The following is a 20,894-nucleotide window of genomic DNA, read 5'->3' as shown; positions in this document are numbered from 1 at the left end:
ACCAGAAGGCTGTACCAATCCTGAACCAGGCCAAGCTTCTCTGGCTACCAATTCAATCATGCATTAAAATAAAATTGTTGTGTATGATTTTTGAATTATTGCACAGGAATCAACCATGTTATCCTGCTTCTTTGCTAACATATTATTCATCAGCTAGATTACTGTGTTCATCTCAGTACGGCCTTTCCACACTATCTTTTCATATTAAGCTGGAAGGGACATGACACTTTTTGGGCTTATTTGGCCCCATTGTTGTGGAATTTGCTACCATCCAATATTACATAAGAACATAAGATATGCCATACTGGGTCAGACAAAGGGTCCATCAAGCCCAGCATCTTGTTTCCAACAGTGGTCAATCCAAGTCACAAGTACCTGGCAAGTACCCAAACATTAAGTAGATCTCAAGCTATTATTGCTTATTAATTAATAGCAGTTTATGGATTTTTCCTCTAGGAAAAACCCAGTTACACTAACTGCTGTAACCACATCCTCTATCAATGAATTACAGAGCTTAAACTGTGCTATGAATGTACAAGAATTTTCTTCGATTTGTTTTAAATGAGCTATTTGCTAACTTTATGGAGTGCCCCCTAGTACTTTTATTATTTGAGAGCGTAAATAACCAATTTGCGTTAACCTGCTCAAGTCCTTTCATGATTTTGTAGGTCGCTATCATATCCCCCCTCAGTCTCTTCTCCAAACTGAACAGCCCTAACTTCTTTAGCCTTTTCTCATCGGGGAGCCATTCCATGCCCCTTATCATTTTGGTCACCCTTCTCTGTACTTTCTCCAGTGCAACCATATCTTTTTTCAAATGCGGCAACCAGATTTGCACACACAGTATTCAAGGTGCGGTCTCACCATGGAGTGATATAGAGGTATTATGACATACATCCTTTTATTTGCCATTACCTTCCTAATAATTCCTAACATTCTGTTTGCTTTTTTGATTGCCACCGCACACTGAACCGACGATTTCAATGTATTATCAATATCTATTATGATGCCTAGATCTCTTTCTTGGGTGGTAACTCCTAAGATAGAACCTAACATTGTGTAACTACAGCAAGAGTTATTTTTCTCTATATGCATGACCTTGCATTTGTCCATGTTAAATATCATTTTCCATTTGGAAACCTAATCTTCCAGTCTCGCAAGGCCCTCTTGCAATTTATCACAATCCGCTTGTGATTTAACTATGCTGCATAATTTTGTGTAATCCGCAAATTTGATCACGTCACTTGTCTTACCCCTTTCCAAATCATTCATAAATATCTTAAAAAGCACTGGTCCAAGTACAGATCCCTGAGGCACTCCACTGTTTACCTTTTCCACTGTGAAAACAGACCATTTAATCCTACTCTCTGTTTCCTGTCTTTTAACCTGTTTGCAATCCACAAAAGAACATCGCTTCTTATCCCATGACTTCTTAGTTTTCTTAGAAGTCAAGTTATTCTGAATTCTGTGAAAATGTTAAAGCATTGCTTTTTAAGTAGTATATTTTGTTAATTTCTTAGTTTTCAGTTAGATTGTATTTTTATTTGTATGAGTTTTAATTGTATTTATTTTTTTGTTTATTTTATCTATTTATTGAAAAGTGTAGATACTGCATTAATAAAAGTAGTGTACAATATCTCCGTACATGAACTAAACATACAAATAGCCATATCCTGCCACTTGCCACCTCCCCAATAATTGCTTTGATTTATTTTATTTATTGTAAACTACTTAGATTTTGAAAGGCGGTATATTAAATGTTATAAACTAAACTAATGTTTTTGAAAATTGCCTTCCCTATGTGTATGTAAACTTATGTACATAGTGCCACCACATGTACAAGTTTACCCATAGTGAGAAAAGGTGGTCACAAGGTTTGGGTTGGCGAGAGGCTTGCAGTAACATGCATGCTTTTGAATTTCAAATGTATTCATTCTTTTTTTTTCTTGGGAGAGCTATCCACATGAATTAGCAGTTGCAAATGTGTGCAGGTAGGTTTTTCATGAAATAATTTCCAGAGTGAAAATATGCATGTACTTTCACTTTGAAAACTGGGTCAAAGTCCACAGATAAAAAGGATCTGTGGACTTTGCACTGATGTGGGCAGTTAGAAAATGATCCTCCCCTTAGTAACTTAGTAGACATCAACAGAAAAAGACCAACCAGTTCACTAGTATGCCCAGTTGTTCCTGTCCACACTGCAAGGATCTACCTCAGCTGCCAGCCATAGAGTGACTGCTTGTAAAATAAGGTATATCAACTTATTCAGGACAGTTTTTGTCATCTTCCTCATTTCCATTTTGCCATCTTGGTCACTTTATTTTTTGTTCCCTCAGGTACATTGTAAGCCCTCTGGGGCAGGTAACTATCTATTCTATGTAATTGTAACTTGCCTTGAGTCTGGATTTGGAAAGGTGAATAATAATATTTAAAATCAAAATCCAAATGTGCATGGGATTGTGACTGAGTTCTCTGTTTACTCCAAAATGCAAGCTGGTTAGTGACCACAATAGCAGCTTTATTTGTTGAGAATTACAAAACTGCACTTGGAAAGAGACTATCAGCCACTTCTAAAAAGAACATACCGATGCCATTTTAGTATTTTGGAGAGGTTCAATAGAAGAGGACTGGAAGGCTCATCTGCATACTGCTCCCAGCATCCCCCGGGAGAGGAGCCCAGAGGTCACTGCAAGCAATCCAAGGTTTTTCCTGCCCTCCCCCAAAACGATAAGAGAACCCCACGAACAATTGGGGTTTACCTATTGGTTTTGGGGAGCCCCCGATTTCTGATCCACCCCGACCTTTTAAAACGAATCCCTTAGCTTCCCCCACCCCCCAAAAATGTTTTACAGGTACCTGGTGGTCCAGTGGGGGTCCCGGGAGCGATCTCCTGCTCTCGGGCCATCGGCTGCCACTAATAAAACTGGCGCCGATGGCCCTTTGCCCTTACCATGTGACCCCCGGGACCCCCACTGGACCACCAGGTACCTGTAAAAGGTTTTTGGGGGGGTCGGGAGGGTGGGGGAAGCTAAGGGATTAGTTTTAAAGGGTCGGGTGGGTTTAGGGGTTATTTTTGTGTGCCATTTTTCCCGCCCTCCCCCAAAAGGATAAGAGAACCCCACGAACAATTTCGTGGGGTTTTCCTATCGGTTTCAGGGAGACCCCTCTCGCACTGAGGACAAGTCTCCCAGGGCTACTCCCCAGGAGGGAAGGGTTAGGCCGGCCATCATAGTTGGCGATTCAATTATTAGAAATGTAGATAGCAGGTTGGCTGGTGGACGTGAGGACTGCCTGGTAACTTGCCTGCCTGGTGGGAAGGTGACAGACCTCACACGTCACCTAAATAGGATTATAGACATTGCTGGGGAGGAGCCGGCTGTTGTGGTACATGGGGCATCAACGACATAGGAAAATGTGAGAGAGAGGTTCTGGAAGCCAAATTTAGGATTTTAGGTAGGAAGCTGAAATCCAAAACCTCCAGGGTGGCATTCTCTGAAATGCTTCCTGTTCCACGTGCAGGTCCCCAGAGGCAGGCAGAGCTCCAGAGTTTCAATGCGTGGATGAGACGATGGTGCAGGGAACAGGGATTCAGTTTTGTAAGGAACTGGGGAAACGTTTGTGGAAGGGGGAGACTTTTCCGAAAGGATGGGCTCCACCTTAACCAGAGTGGAACCAAGTTGCTGGCACTAACTTTCAAAAAGGAGATAGAGCAGCTTTTAAACTAGAACAAGGGGGAAAGCTGACAGTCACTCAGCAGTGTATGGTTCGGAGAAATGTATCCTTGAAGGATACTAATGAAACAGGAGAGTTAGGAAATCCCAACAGAGAGGTTCCAATAAAAGCAAACAAAGTCCATGTGCCTATATGTAAAAAATCACCAAAGCTAATGATTTCCAAATTATCCCTAACAACTGAAAAGCAGGTTGTTAATACAAACAAAAAGCTCACTTTCAAATGACTGTATGCCAATGCCAGAAGTCTAAGAAGTAAGATGGGAGAGTTAGAGTGTATAGTAGTAAATGACGAAATTGACATAATTGGCTTACAGAGACTTGGTGGAAGGAGGATAACCAATGGGAAAGTGCTATATCACGGTACAAATTATATCACAATGATAGGGAGGATCAACTTGGTGGGGGTGCAGCACTTTATGTCTGGGAGGGTATAGAGTCCAACAGGATAAAGATCATACAAGAGCCTAAATGCTCAGTAGAATCTATATGCGTAGTAATCCTATGTGTGTTGGGTAAGAATATAGTGATAGGAGTATACTACCACCCACCTGGACAAAATGGTCAGACAGATCATGAAATGCTAAGAGAAATCAGGGAAGCTAACCAATTTGGCAGTGCAATAATAATGGGAGATTTCAATTACCCCAATAATGACTGGGTAAATGTAACATCAGGATTTGCTAGAGACATAAAGTTCCTGGGATGTAATAAATGACTGCTTCATGGAGCAATTGGTTCAGAAACCAACAAGAAAGAGAACTATTTTAGATTTAATTCTTAGTGGAACGCAGGATTTGGTGAGAGAGGTAACAGTGGTGGTGCCACTTGGCAATAGTGATCATAACATAATCAAGTTTAAACTAATAACTGGAAGGGGGACATTAAGTAAATCTATAGCTCTAACACTAAACTTTCAAAAGGGAAACATTGATAAAATGAGGAAAATAATTACAAAAAAACTGAAAGGTGCAGCTGTAAGGGTAAAAAGTGTTCAACAGGCATGGTCATTGTTTAAAAATACAATCCTAGAGGCGCAGTCCATATGTATTCCACGGCATTAAGAAAGGTGGAAGGGAGGCAAAACGATTACCATCATGGCTAAAAGGTGAGGTGAAAGAGGCTATTTTAGCCAAAAAAACATTCTTCAAAAATTGGAAGAAAGATCCATCTGAAGAAAATAGGAAAAAGCATAAGCATTGTCAAGTTAAGTGTAAAACATTGATAAGACAGGCGAAGAGAGAATTTGAAATGAAGTTGGCCATAGAGGCAAAAACTCATAATAAAATTTTTTTAAAATATATCCAAGGCAAGAAATCTGTGAAGGAGTTGGTTGGACCATGAGATCACCGAGGGGTTAAAGGAGCTCTTAGGTAAGAGAAGGTTATTGCAGAAAGACTAAATGAATTCTTTGCTTCCGTGTTTACTAATGGGGATGTTGGGGAAATACCAGTTCTGGAGATGGTTTTCAGGGGTGATGAGTCAGACGAACTGAACCAAATAACTGTGAACCTGGAAGATGTAGTAGGCCAGATTGACAAAGTAAAGTGTAGCAAATCACCTGGAATAGATAGTAAGCATCCTAGGGTACTGAAGGAACTAAAAAATAAAATTTCTGATCTATTAGTTAAAATTTGTAACCTATCATTAAAATCATCCATTATACCTAAAGACTGGAGGATCGCCAATGTATCTCCAATATTTAAAAAGGGCACCAGGGGCAATCCACATAACTATAGACCAGTGAGCCTGATTTCAGAACTGGGAAAAATAGTGGAAACTATTCTAAAGATCAAAATCATAGAGCATATAGAAAGACATGGTTTAATGGAACACAGTCATCAATGATTTACCCTAGGGAAGTCTTGCCTAACAAATCTTCATTTTTTTGAAGGGGTTAATAAACATGTGGATAAATGTGAAACAATAGATGTAGTGTATTTGTATTTTCAGAAGGCATTTGACAAAATCCCTCTTGAGAGGCTTCTAAGAAAACTAAAATGTCATGGGATAGGAGGCGATGTCCTTTCGTGGATTACAAACTGGTTAAAAGACAGGAAACAGAGAATAGGATTAAATGGTCAATTTTCTCAGTAGAAAAGGGTAAACAGTGGAGTGCCTCAGGGATCTGTATTTGGACTGGTGCTTTTCTATATGTATATATATATATATATATATATATATATATATATAAATAAATAATCTGGAAACGAATATGACGAGTGACGTTATCAAATTTGTGGATGATACAAAATTATTCAGAGTAGTTAAATCACAAGCGGGTTGTGATACATTACAGGAGGACCTTGCAAGACTGGAAGATTGGGCATCCAAATGGCAGATGAGATTTAATGTGGACAAGTGCAATGTGTTGCATATAGGGAAAAATAACCCTTGCTGTATTTACACGATGTTAGGTTCCATATTAGGAGCTACCACCCAGGAAAAAGATCTAGGCATCATAGTGGATAATACGTTAAAATCGTTGGCTCAGTGTGCTACAGCAGTCAAAAAAGCAAACAGAATGTTAGGAATTATTAAGAAGGGAAAGGTTAATAAAACGGAAAATGTCATAATGCCTCTGTATTGCTCCATGGTCAGACTGCACCTTGAATACTGTAAACAATTCTGGTCATCGCATCTCAAAAAAGATATAGTTGTGATGGAGAAGGTACAGAGAAGGACAACCAAAATGATAAAGAGGATGGAACAGCTCCCCTATGAGGAAAGGCTGAAGAGGTTAGGGCTGTTCAGCTTGGAGAAGAGACGGCTGAGGGGGAATATGATAGAGGTGTTTAAAATCATGAGAGGTCTTGAATGAGTAGATGTGAATCAGTTATTTACACTTTCGGATAATAGAAGGACTAGGGGGCATTCCATGAAGTTAGCAAGTAGCACATTTAAGACTAATCGGAGAAAATTCTTTTTCACTGAATGCACAATTAAGCTCTGGAATTTGTTGCCAGAGGATGTGGTTAGTGCAGTTAGTGTAGCTGGGTATAAAAAAGGTTTGGATAAGTTCTTGGAGGAGAAGTCCATTAACTGCTATTAATCAAGTTTACTTCGGGAATAGCCACTAGAGATGTGATTCGGAACACAGGAACACTGGAAGAAGCACAAGAACGAGGACGGCAAACTAACTCACACAGGGGTGATGACCCGATTACCAAGGCGAGGAACTGAGGTGCAGGACCGAGCTCATATACTGAGACTAAGTAACGTCATCGGGATGCACTGCGGATGAGTTTCCCACCCATGGCCCTTTAAAGGGCCAGGCGATCTGCGTACGCGCGCTTAGGGGCGGATTCAAGGCAGCGGACTACGCCGAGCCCCTGCGTGGGGCGAGGAGTGAGGCCTAGGGCACTGAAGCACTGGAGGCAGCTGAGCCAGGGGCGTAGCCGACTGGCTGCGGTAGCGAGGGAGGAAGGCTTGGGACCTGTGGAGCTGGGAACAAGGTGAGCAGGCTCGAGCATGGCCCTAGCACGCCCGGGATGCGCAACAAGTGGATAGCCAGGATGGTGTGGAAAACATGAGGAGAGAGCTCGAGGAATGGTCTATGGTCTGGTAGCTAAGATTTAATGCTAAAAAATGTAGTGTGATGTATTTAGGGTAAAAAATCCCAAGGCAAATGTTCAGAATTGGAGGTAAAATGCTTCTAAGCATAAAGGAAGAGCAAAATCTGGGAGTAATTGTATCTGATGAGCTTATGGTGACCAAACAGGTGGATAAAGCAACATTAAAAACCAGAAAGATACTTGCCTGCATTGGGAGAGGAATGGTCAGCAGAAAAAGGGAGGTGATATTTCTCCTGTATAGATCCCTGGTGAGACCTCCCTTGGAATACTGTGTACAATTCTGGAGACCGCACCTTCAAAAAGATATAAACCAGTTGGAGTTGGTCCAGAGTGTGGCTACTAAAATGGTCAGTGGTCTTTGTTCTAAAGCATATTGGGATAGACTTAAAGATCTAAACATGTACACCCTGGAGGAAAGGCAAGATAGAGGAGATATGCTAGAGACATTCAAATCTCTCAAAGGTTTCCATGTAAGGAGGTGAGCCTTTTTCAATGGAAAGGAGGCTCTAGAACAAGGGGTCATGTGATGAAGTTGAAAGGCAGTATACTCAGGAGTAATCAGGTGGTGGATGCATGGAGCAGCCTCCCAGTGGAGATGGTGGAAACCAAAACAGTATCAGAATTCAAGAAAGCATGGGATAAATACAGAGGATCTCTAAGGAAGTGATGAGAATTATAATGCTAACTTAATTGGACAGATGGGCAGACTCGATGGGCTATACAATTAATCTTTTCTGCCATCATGTTTCTAAGTTTATATGTTTGGTCCTGATTCTGTTCTTGCAGATTATCAAAAAAGCAACATTCAGTTCACACTGACGGTTTATTGATTGTACCAGTCACCAGACACATCAGGAAAAATTGGCCCATGTTAGCCAAATGCTGGCACCTGACATCACTAAAAGAATGCCAGATCTCAAACTGTGCTATTTTGTCAAAACTAAAGCATGTCAGACTTGATCCATACTCCCCCCTCCCCCCCAACATGCATCATGAACTGACTCCAACCTGCCCCAGTCTATTACTCCATTATTTATGGTGAAAAGAGATCTCCCCAGGCTGATTAAACAACTAGTTGGTGAATTAAATCAACCCCATTCTGTACAGCTGAATTCCCCATGGGGCAGCTACACATCCTGCCTACAGCAGAGCAGCAGTGGAGCAATCATTCATTAACCTCTGACCTGGAAACACTTGCTGCTGTTGCATCCCATCAGGGGCACTTCTTTTGTGCCTCCCCCACTCCCAGCTGGGTGCTAGGACTGGATGACAGATCCCTTAATGGCATTACAATGGATTGACTCCCGTTCCAGCACACAGATTTTTCAATTAGGATATAAATAATGGACTGCAGGGCCTGCACTCCATTATTCTAGAGAGGGGACTGGTGCATCGCTTCCTCCACAGCCCCTCCCATTCCACGCTGCCCCCTGAGCTCACCTACTCAGAGAGAGTAAAGCAGCGATTCTGAAGAGATTTCATTTGGACTTCCAGCATAGGAAAGGAAAAAGATTTCTGCTGTACCATCTGCGCTGTGGTCATTTTTTATTTGTGTTCATTTTTTTTTTATTTATGAAATAAAGAATTCCATTGTATACAGTGCTTGGTAGCCATGGATCAACATTTATTTATTTTTATTTTTTTATAAAGCGTCATTAGCGTGCATGGCCCTATGTGGTCAAGCAATAGCAGATGACAGAAGACAAGAATCGCTTTCCCTAGAGAACTTAACATTTCATTGAAGAAGATTAACAAAGAATGATTGTGAATAGGAAGTTCAGGTGACTCTGCTAAAGGGAGAAGGTCCTGTGGTTTGGTTTCACAGTGATGTGATTTAAACATTAGGAATGATGCCTGTGTAGCTCATCAATAATGGCAGATCCTGCTTCATCATTTTTTGACTCCTGCATTATGACATTATAATAGTAGCAGCTCATAATTTTATTATTTCTTTTGCCTGCAGTTGTGTCATGGGATAATAGCAAGTCATAATTGATTCTGCACTCTCAGTGCCTGAGGTATGGTGCTGGGATAATGGCTTGTCTATGGTATCTCTTCTCTTCCACGTGATTAAATAGAGTTTTGAGAAGCAAAGGAGTCATATCCCAACACCTCCAGCAATAAAGGAGTAATTTCCCCATACACTAAATTTTCAAGACTACAAGATGACTTTCCCAGTTGATTAAAAAGACTCTCTCATAATAAATGATTCCTCTCCCAATTGATTAGGGGCCTGATCGTGAAAAGATCTAGATGCTTAAGTTACAGACTTAGGTGTCTGGATCTGCCTAAATGGAATTTTTTCCCTTCTGAGCACCTACCTTTAAGTTCTTATTTTTCACTAAGTGCCTAAATTTAGACACCTAAAAAGTGGGCAGGGCTAGGGATGAGGGCAGGACAGGGAAGTGAATTAGGCACCTTAGGTGCTTAAATGTAGGCATCCAAGTTTTAGGAGCAATGGGCAAATTTTCAGCCAAACATTTAGAAGCCTAAGGTTGACTAAATGTTTCTCTACCTATAGGTGCCTAAAACGGAGGTTCTAAGGTCAGGCACTAAGCTGTCTTTGAGAATGCTTTCCTTTGTACCCAAGCGTGAGGGGTTAACTTCTCAACTGGTTCTATAGAAATCTTCCAAGTGACAAATGTCTCCAAGAACAAGGGATTCATCTCCCAAATGATTTAATATAATCTCCAGGAATAAAAGATTCATCATTTATTTAATAGACAGCAGAACCTTTAGGGAAAAGGATTTACTTCCCCATTTCTCTCTAAATAAATGGCTACATTTGTGCGCTGCTTATGCTTACTCTGTTAGTTGTGCTTCAAAAATCATACTTGCACTTCCTTTTCAGGACATAAGGAGGATATTTCCAGAGATAAAACAGTGCTTTGCTCTCAGAAATGGGCTCTTTTTAACAATTGTCCACCTGCTAAGCAGGTAAAGGCAGATGGTGGGCCCTGTAGGCCTGAACTTTACACACGGTGTGAAGAGGCATTTTTGTGGGCGGGATTGGGGGCGGGCTTTGGAATTATACACATTCTATTGCATTTTTAAAAGACTGTGTTTAATTTTTCTACCCCAAAAAATCTACAGGTACAAATGTGTGCAGGTGACTTTGATTGGATAATTCTGAAAGGGAAACTCCACACTAGCTTTTACTTTGACAAAGGGCTTAAAGTCTTCCGGAAGAAAGTACCCGCAGACTTCACACTAATGGGGACATTTCCAAAATTACCTCCTTGATGACTGATTTCATTTCCTGCTTAGGGTATGTATTCAGTATCCCCAGCAAATATTGGGCCTCAATTACTTTAACTGAAGATAAAATACAATAAAAATGATTTTTCTCATGGGATGCAAAGACAGCAATTGAGTTTCATGGAGGTGAAAACACATTTTGCATGCACAAAATGGCATTTTGATCATTGCCATACACCTGTTTTTATAAAAGTATGTGTGATGTGCAACCAGAATCCTTGTGCTTTTGAAAAGTGCCTTCAGGTCCACGGGTCAAAAGTTCCGCAAGCACTTTGCACCAGCTTTTTAGTGTGGCCAAAATTTTCCTGCATAAAACAATATTCACAGATTTAAAAACCCAGATCTACTTGTGCTTCCCAAAACACCCTCTCCCTGCCACTGGCAACCTCCCCTCTGCCAGGCTGAAAGCGTGCACACCATGGAAACCCGCCTGTCTTTTTAGCTGGACAGAGAGGGGCAAGCTTCAAACAATGCCAATTCACTTCTATAAATGACTTTGAAAATTGTCCAGCCCAAACTTATAGCAGGAGATGTCTTAATCTCTTATTACAACTTCATTTGAGTCAGGGAAAGCTGAATAAAGAGATAATGGAAAAGTGGTAACATTCTTAATATATTAAAAAAAAAACAAAACCAAAAAAAACAAAACAGCAAACCTCTGCCCTAAAGAAAGAGCATTAACAACTTTCCCTCACATACGGAAACAACACTGTAGCTAAGTGCTGCTAATAGCACATAAAAAAAACACATCTATCAGAGCAATTATCAAATCTGAAGTGCCCAGTTTGTTGACTGTCATAGGGAAACTGTAACATGTTGTATTAAATCCATGGTATGTCTACAGGAATGCACCACTATAATATCCGATAGTGTACTAAATCTAGAAAATTACCATGGAATGAGCTGTTGCATCTTAGGATGCCCCCTTATACTGTGCTAAATCCATAACATCACACTTGCCACCCTTCCTGATTTTGCTGAGAGATTCATACGTCATGGTCCTATTTTCCTGCCTTCTACCCAGCTTCTCCTCTTTTCTGACCCCCACCGCAACTTTAAGTCAGTTGCCAAGCTGGGCCAGGAGTCATAGAGCTACATGGCACACTGATGATGCTCTCCTCTGGAACTTGCTGCTGCTCTCCCATTTATCTCATAGGTCAGTTGCCTGTGTGCTGCACTGAAGAACAATAATGAGTAAGGCTGAAGGACAAAAGAGGTGAGAGATATAGTTCAGACACAGAGCAAGAGGCATATTCCAAGGAATGATTGCTAGGATGTTTGACCCAGTGGGAGATCACCCTGCCAGTGCTGCTTCTGTTAATCCCCTGGCACCAGTCCTTTCTAGAGAGATCCTCCCGAGGCTGTTACTGGTCCCTAGGTACTCTGGGGAGAAAACGAGAGCATGAAACAGTGTAAAAGAGCAACTCTGATCTAAAAAAGAAGGGAATGTAGCAAAAAAGATGAAAGGGTAAGACGTAAAGGAAAAAAGAACTGTGAGACAAAGCCCATTATACAGATATTTAGTGCAAGGTAAACACTTTTTTAATGGACGCACATTGGAGAAATGTACCCTTTCTCCATAACACAAAGGAGATGCATGTCATAATTGTCAAGTGTTACCCTGTTTTGATTGATCCCCCAGGAAACTGAAACAGCACAAAAGAAAATCAAGAGAGAGACTGGCACAGCACCATCTAGGAAAGTCATGTGTGTAGCTGCTCAAAATGTTTTGTTAACAAAATCAGAGTTTTAGCCAGGCTATTGTATTTGGTACTGATGGCCAAGTGAAAAAGGGCGCTCTCAACCTGAACACAACATACAACCCCACAAGCTGGGACACTGTTAAATGGGGCTTTCATTTCATTTTTATTTTGACCCAGCAGTTTTCCTCCTGCTCCTATGGGCTTCCAATTCTATTGGAACCAATACAGGGATCCTGGCTCCATAAGCCTACATTCAAAAACTGAACTGGAAACCCCAAGAAACCAGATTCTGCATGCCATGCAACATCACAGAAATAGAAACAGAAATACATTTTCTCCTGTATTGTGCAAAATAAGATATCCTGAGCTGTGCATTCCCTTTTGAAAATTTAGTGTTAGATTTGTAGATTTACATATAGTTTCCCTTCCAGTCATTAGATCAAATTTGATCATGTTATGATCACTATTGCCAAATAGAGATGTGATTCGGCCAAACCTTTTGGTTTGGTCTTCGTTATCGTCCCGGCGCAGGATATTTCATTTTCCCACAGTTCGGGCTGATTTTATTTTGTCTGCCCCCCCTGAAACAATGCCCGAAACCCGCCCCAACCCTTCAGATTAAAAAACCCCCCAAAAAAAGCCCCAAACACACCCCAACCCTTCAAATGTTATTAATTGCAACCCCCCACCCTCTCGCCCCCCAAGACTTGCCCGACCCCCCCCCCAAAAAAAAACTTACCGAAAGCCCCTGGTGGTCCAGCGGGGTCCCGGGAGTGATCTCCCCCTTTCGGGCCATCAGCTACCACTAATCAAAATGGTGCCAATGGCTCTTTGCTCTTACCGTGTGACAGGGGCCATCAGTGCCATTGGTCGGCCCCTGTCACATGGTAGGAGCAATGGATGGCCCCGTGCCATCATAATATGATGAATTAATGACTGGAAGGGGGGACAAGTATCTACTGCTCTAGCACTACACTTTCAAAAGGGAAACTTTGATAAAATAAGGAAATTAGTAAAAAACTGAAAGGTGCAGTTACGAAGGTTAAGAGTGTACAACAGGTGTGGACATTGTTTAAAAATATCATCTTAGAAGCACAGACCAGATGTATTCCATGCATTAAGGAAGGTTTAATGATTGCCGGCATGGTTAAAAGGTGAGGTGAAAGAGGCTATTTTAGCCAAAAGTCATCCTTCAAAAATTGGAAGAAGGATCAATCTGAAGAAAATAGGAAAAAGCAAAAGCATTGTCAAGTTAAGTGTAAAATATTGATAAGAGAGAATTTGAAAAGAAGTTGGCTGTAAAGACAAAGAAATCAACATGTTTTTTTTTTAAAATATATCCAAATAAGAAAACCTGTGAGTTAGTCAATTGGACCGTTAGATGATCCAGAGGTTAAAAAAGTACTTAGTGAAGATAAGGCCATCGCTGAAAGTCTAAATGAATTCTTTGCTTCAGTGTTTACTAATGATCTCCAGATTTTACAAAATGCAATGGCAAGGATGATAAGCAATGCTAGTAAATCAGACCATATAACCCGCATCCTCAAGGACCTACATTGGCTCCCCATCACATACCGCATTCTGTTCAAAATGCTAACTATCATTCACAAAGCCATCCACAACCATATCTTCTTGTGGCCCAGTGAACCCTTACAACTTACTCATTCTTCCCGCCCCTCCAGAGCGAACCGCAAATACACCTTACAAGTCCCCCCACCTAAAAAGGCTCGTGTGACAGCCACCAGGGACCGCGCCCTGTCGATTGCTGGCCCCATGCACTGGAACACTCTACCCCTTAACCTTTGTTTGGCGCCATGCCCTCTTAAGTTCAGAAAAATGCTGAAAACCTGGCTCTTTCACCAGGCTTTCCCTGATTAATTTTCCTTGTTTGACTACTTTACACCTCCCCGGCACCTCTTACTCCTCCCGTCGCTCCATGAACCTCTCAACTGCTCTCTGATGACTCCATGTAGCCACATACTACTGCTTGTATATTTGTAGATATGTTTTACATTTTGCATACTGTATTCTCTTTCGTTTTCATTTTTCATTTTGCTCAATTTTGCCTCTCTGTGCTTCCTTTTATATTTATCAGTTGCCCCATTCCCCCTTTCCCTGTTTATTGTAATTTTCCACCTTTAATATGTTAAAATGTAAACCGATATGATGTGTATTTTAATGTCGGTATAGAAAAGCTGTTAAATAAATAAATAAATAAATAAATAAATAAATAAAATAAAATAAATGATGTTGGGGAGATATTTATTCTGGAGGCAGTTTTCAGGGGTGATGATTTGGATGAACTGAACCAAATCAATGTGAACCTGGAAAATGTAATAGGCCAGATTGACAAACTGAAGAATAGCACATCACTTGGACTGGATGTGTAAACCGCCGCCCTTGTAGGGTGAAGATTGCTGTCGTGGCCGAGGTTGGTGGTGTTAATAGTGTAGTCGTGTAATATGGACAGGGCAGCAAGCTCTCAGGTGTTGCCCACAGGGGTGCCGTTTAATGCCTTGCTCCCAACAAGGTCTCCCACAGGGATAGGGGTCCACAACCCTCCCAGTAAAATTTCTTTGAATAAAGAGGGGAGGCAAAGATAAAACTAACACACAAAAACTAAAACTCACTTATAATGCAAATAAACTTAGTTGTCTATTTTATTCTTAAATATTTAGAACAATTCTATTGTTTCTCATTTATAATAATATGCATATAAAACTTCACTATGTTTTTTCCAATTCTATTTCTAATGTTTCTTTCTTTTCGATTGTTTTCTTTTAGAAAGAAAAAAAATATTATAACACAACACAAGCAAGAAATCATAAAACATCTATCAACTTATTTTTCCTCCTCAGACAAGTATTGATTAAGTTGTTTTTGCTACTTTTGTTGCCCTTACTATTCAATGTTCTGTTCTTTTAACTATTTAGAATTGTTTCTTTGTGTTTTCTTTTGTTTTTATTTTAGGTTCAGTTTCCATCTCCTCGTTGGGTCCAGGTAAGTAAAGTTTTATACTTTCATTATAGTTTTTTCCTTTCTCCTTATCTCTTCTGTTCTCTTTAATGTCTCTCTCTTTCTGTTAACTTTAATAACTCCACACTTGCACATGTGTAAGTTCAGGCTTGGCTATAATGATTACGTGTTCTATTATAAAACTTATCTGCTTCTTCTTCTGTTGGTGCTGGCCAGTTTTTTCCTGTCTTCTTTCTCTTCTTCTCATTGGCTCTGGAGTCTTCTTCTTTAACCTACTACCTTACTCTTTAACAGCGGCGGATTCACGATGTCGGACTGGCCTGGGTATTCGCCGCCCAGGCCGGCCCAGGACACATCATGTGGTCTGCTGAGTGCGGCTCTGTCACAGCCGCACACGGCAGACCAAGTGACTGGAACGATTGGCCCCCTGGGGGATGCCTGATCCCCCGATAGGCCAATCCGCCCCTGCTCTTTAATTAAATCAATAAGAGAAACTCTCTCCCTCAGACCGCTCCAGGATCTTCCGCAGACTAGTCAGAATGTTCCCTTAGTGTAAATGTAATGTCCACGACGGCTTGTTGAAACTGTAATGCTAACTAAATTAAATCAAAAGATAATCAAAACAACCCTATTTTTCTTTTCATATGAAAGAACAGTTCACACAATAATAAAACAATAACTTCTGTCACTCAGTCATTCACTCTTTCTTCTTCCTGCTAAAATATTCTTAAGGGTTCCTCAAATTTTAGATAAAATTTTGTTTCTTCAGATGTAGTGCACTTATAGGCAGGCAGGAGCCTCTGATTTTTTTTATTTAGACAGCGTATGATGCACTTGTCTCATATATATACAAGCCGTTAAGCCCGTTAAAACGGGCTACATTAACATTTATTTTTTTTGGATCATTTCCTTCCCCCTCATGCTCCCTCCCACCTCCCCCACTCTCTCCCCTCAGTCACTCCTCTCTCTCCCCCCCTCCCTCCTCCCCTCAGTCACTCCCCCCTCCTCCCTCCCTCTGTCACTCCTATCTCCCTCTCCCCCAGTCACTCCCCTCAGTCACTCCCCCCTCCCCCCAGTTACTCCTCTCTCCCCGCCTCCCTCCCTCCTCCCCTGAGTCACTCCTCTCTCCCCCCTCCCCTCAGTCACTCCTCCCTCCCCCCCTGAGTCACTCCTCCCTCCCCTGAGTCACTCCTCCCTCCCCCCCTCCCCTCAGTCAGTCACTCCTCCCTCCTCCCCCTGAGTCACTCCTCTCTCCCCCCTCCCCTGAGTCACTCCTCTCTCCTCCCTCCCCTCCGTCGATCTCCGCCGAAGACCCAGAGCGGCGGCCCGAAGACCCGGAGCGGCAGGAGCGGTGGCCCGAAGACCCGGAGCGGCGGGAGCGGCAGCGGCGGCCCGAAGACCCGGAGCGGCAGCCCGAAGACCCGGAGCGGCAGGAGCGGCGGCCCGAAGACCCGGAGCGGCGGCCCGAAGACCCGGAGCGGCAGAAGCGGCGGCCCGAAGACCCGGAGCGGCGGGAGCGGCAGCGGCGGCCCGAAGAGCGGCGGCGGCGGCACTGGCCCGAAGACCCGGAGCGGCGGCGGCATGCGCGCGAGGGAGGGACAGACGGACGTCTGTCCCTCCCTCGCGCGCATGCCCGCCGCCGCTCCGGGTCTTCGGGCCGCCGCTCCTGCCGCTCCGGGTCTTCGGGCCGCCGCTCCAGCCTGGGTCTTCGGGCCGGGGCCGGTGCCGCCGCCGCCGCTCTTCGGGCCGCCGCTGCCGCTCCCGCCGCTCCGGGTCTTCGGGCCGCCGCTCCTGCCGCTCCGGATCTTCGGGCTGCCTCTCCGGGTCTTCGGGCCGGTGCCGCCGCCGCCGCTCCCGCCACTCCCGCCGCTCCGGGTCTTCGGGCCGCCGCTCCTGCCGCTCCTACAGCGCCATTTTTATTTTTAAGAGGCACACTGTGACCGACGTGCTCGCATGCGCGGTAGAGTTGCTCTCTACTGCGCATTTGCGGCACGTCGGACAACCTTCGTTTATTAGGTTGATATATCAGACTCTAATAATTCATCTGTTATTTCATTGAAGTAGTTGATGGTTCTCCTTATAGCTTTCCCAGCACAGGGTATCTTTTCTACATGATCTCCCACTTTCCTCCAGTGATCTGCTCTGAATTCTCACTTCTTGGCGTTCACTATTAACAGGAGTCACAAACACCCACACTCTAATATCGATTCTACAATTGCTGTGCTAGCACGCGGTACAGCAAAAACATTTATATCTTAGCTTTGCTGCCTATCTCCTTTCCTTGACAGGAACCTCACAATCATTCATCCATTCATACACTCATACTTCACTACTAAGGTGAATGTTCTTTCATTGACTTTGAATATTTATTATATTTTTTATAGGCCTCGAAGTCAGAGGACCTTGACAGCACCTCTGCTCCGTTTGACTTCAGGCTCTCAACTAACTGATTCTCTCGGGCGGATTTTAAAAGCCTTGCTCGCGTAAATCCGCCTGGATTTACACGAGCAGGGCCTTGCACACTGGCGCGCCTATTTTCCATAGGCCGCCGGCGCGCGCAGAGCCCCGGGACGTGCGTAGGTCCCGGGGTTTTCTGAAGGGGGCGTGTCGGGGGCGGGGCCGAATGACGCTGCGTTTTGGGGGCGGGACGCGGCGTTTTGGGGACGGGTCCGGGGGCGTGGTTTCGGCCCAGGGCGTTCCGGGGGCGTGGCCGCGCTCTCCGGAACCGCCCCCGGGTCGGGTCTCGGCGCGCCAGCAGTCCGCTGGCGTGCGTGGATTTACGTCTCCCTCCGGGAGTCGTAAATCCATGGATAAAGGTAGGGGGGGGTTTAGATAGGGCCGGGGGGTGGGTTAGGTAGGGGAAGGGAGGGGAAGGTGAGGGGAGGGCGAAAGAAAGTTCCCTCCGAGGCCGCTCTGATTTCGGAGCGGCCTCGGCGGGAACAGCGCGCCGGCTGCCCAAAATCGGCAGCCTTGCGCGCGCCGATCCAGGATTTTATAAGATATGCGCAGCTACGCGCGTATCTTATAAAATCCAGCGTACTTTTGTTGGCGCCTGGTGCGCCAACAAAAGTACGCGAACGCGCTTTTTTTTAAAAATCTACCCCTCTGTTTCTTGCTTTTCTGTGTTCTTCAGATCCTTACTTTCGCTGATGTCATAATATTAAATAGTACTCTGTACTGTCTATTAACTATCAACTTTTTATTACTGGAAGAATTTTTGTCTGGGTATGTTATTTTTTACTTTAGAAAATTTTTGGTACATTTTTTACTAGTTAAACTGTCTTTAATTTTTCATTTTAATCCTGCGCTGCAGCTTGGAAAAGTATACCTGCACTCACTCTATCACTGGTCTCTAAGGAAGCTGTTGTCAAGGCTCCATGGTTACCATCTCTCCGCATCTTCTGATCACCATAGAGATTCCCATTTTTTTTCAGACGTTGTGGGATGTACCATCCCAATTAGGGGTGTACGGATTACACCAACTAACTTTTTTAATTAATTTATTATCATTTTTTTAATCTTATCTACTGATGGTATATACCCAGGTTCTGAAAGAATTAAAAAATGAAATTTCTGACCTGTTACTAGTAATTTGTAATCTATCATTAAAATCATCCATTGTACCTGAGATGGGCAAGGTAACTGAAATTTAAAAAGGGCTCCGAGGTGATCTGGGAAACTATAGACCAGTGAGTCTGACTTCAGTGCAGGGAAAAATCATAGAAACTATTCTAAAGATCAAAATCACAGAACATATAGATAGACATGGTTTAAAGGAACAAAGCCAGCATGGTTTTACCCACAAATCTGCTACTGTTTTACCCACAAATCTGCTACAGGTTTTTGAAGAGGTTAATAAACATGTGGATAATGGTGAACCAGTAGATATAGTGTATTTGGATTTTCAGAAGGCTAAGTCCCTCATGAGAGGCTTCTAAGAAAACTAAAAGGTCATGTGATAGGAGGCCATATCCTTTTGTTGATTGCAAACTGGTTAAAAGACAGGAAACAGAGAGTAAGATTAAATAGATTTCTCAGTGGAAAAAGGTAAACAGTGGAGTGCCTCAGGGATCTGTACTTGGACTGGTGCTTTTTAATATATTTATAAATGATCTGGAAAGAGGTACAATGAGTGAGGTGATCAAATCTGCAGATGATACAAAATTATTCAGGGTTGTTAAATCACAAGTGGATTGTGATAAATTGCAGGAAGATCTTGCGAGACTGAAGATTAGGTGTCCAAATGGCAAATATACTTTAATGTGGGCAAGTGCAAAGTGATGTATATAGGGAAAAATAACCCATGCTGTAGTTACATAATGTTGGGTTCCATATTAGGAGTTACCACCCAGGAAAAAGATCTAGGCATGTCAGTGGATATTACATTGAAATCATCGGCTTATTATGCTGTGACAGTCAAAAGAGCAAACAGAATGTTGGGAATTATTAGGAAGGGAATGGTGAATTAAACGGAGAATGTCATAATGCCTCTATATCACTCCATAGTGAGACCACACCTTGAATACTGTCTGAAGGCTCTCTGTCTCCTTTCTGAATCCAGGTCTCAGTTCAGAGACCACAGATGCCTTCCTTCTTAAAAAATAAAAAAAACAAGGACCAGCCATGGACATGCTGTTCCTGGAAGAGTCAACTTAAAATTCCACATCCTAAGAAGGTGGCAAGGGACTCATATAGTCTAAGAGCACACCATTCTTAGCTCCACATGTGGGAGCTACACACTCACATGAACTATTTCTCCATTACCTCCCCATATCAATGGAATATTCCTTCTGATAGAAATCTAGTTCTGGTAGATATCTGGGAGGATCGCCACACTCCTAACAGCATAGCTGTAAGCCAGAGGCTTGTGAAAATCTGAGTGGGTAGCAGGATCAGATTTTGGAAACTTTTCTTTCAGGTAAAGGACTCCTAAAACCTGTGAAGCTAGAAGAATATGCCTAAAGAAGAAGCACAACTGAAGTTACCTGTTTTACATGCCGATAATAATATTTCCGTAGATGTAAATCTGGGTAACGTATCTTAGGTAGATTTGATCTATAATACTGTGGCAATAACAATTATTAGAATGTAAACATTATACTAAAAGTTTGTAAAATACTTTTCTCAGTCCTGCACAGACCCAGGAGGAGATAGCAGACCAGTACTGCTAATTAGAGATGTGCATCGTGCTTTTTTATCGTGTTGGGCTTCGTTTAAGGGTCCCCCGCAGGAAATTTCATTTTTTACGCAGTTCGGGGGGGGGGGGGGCATGATTTTCAGGTAAATGGGCGCTAACTCCCGATAGTGTGCACTAACCCGAAAAACTAATTTTTCCAAAATTTCGGAAAAATTCCAATTCTTTTTCAGTTCCCCCGAACCATATCGAATTAGGCAATTTAATTGAAATTGCCTAATTCAGGAAAAACAAATGCACGTCTCTATTACCAACAGAATAGCTTTAGTCCAGAGGCCAGTGGAAATCTGAGTGGGAAGCAGGACTCAAGTTTTGGAAACTTTCCTTTCAGACTGAGTAATGGACTCCTAAAACCTGTGAAGCCTAAAGAATACCTCTAAAGGAGAAGATTACTTCAGGAACTGGACCCCTATCATAGAAGAAAGTTACACGTAACAAAAACTCTCAACTCTGAGAA

At 42.7% G+C, this 20,894-nt stretch overlaps 1 long non-coding RNA gene across 1 annotated transcript; it reads left to right on the top strand.

Annotated features, from left to right (window-relative positions):
- Positions 1 to 15,059: 15,059 nt before the first annotated feature.
- On the top strand, positions 15,060 to 20,233 carry LOC115080518. Its single transcript, XR_003853587.1, has 3 exons — positions 15,060 to 15,129; positions 15,238 to 15,267; positions 20,162 to 20,233. It is a non-coding gene; the product is annotated as an uncharacterized LOC115080518 (long non-coding RNA).
- Positions 20,234 to 20,894: the final 661 nt, after the last annotated feature.

This window comes from Rhinatrema bivittatum, chromosome 1 (assembly GCF_901001135.1).
Source record: "Rhinatrema bivittatum chromosome 1, aRhiBiv1.1, whole genome shotgun sequence".
Taxonomy (NCBI): domain Eukaryota; kingdom Metazoa; phylum Chordata; class Amphibia; order Gymnophiona; family Rhinatrematidae; genus Rhinatrema; species Rhinatrema bivittatum.
This window is presented reverse-complemented; position numbering and strand designations above follow the sequence as displayed.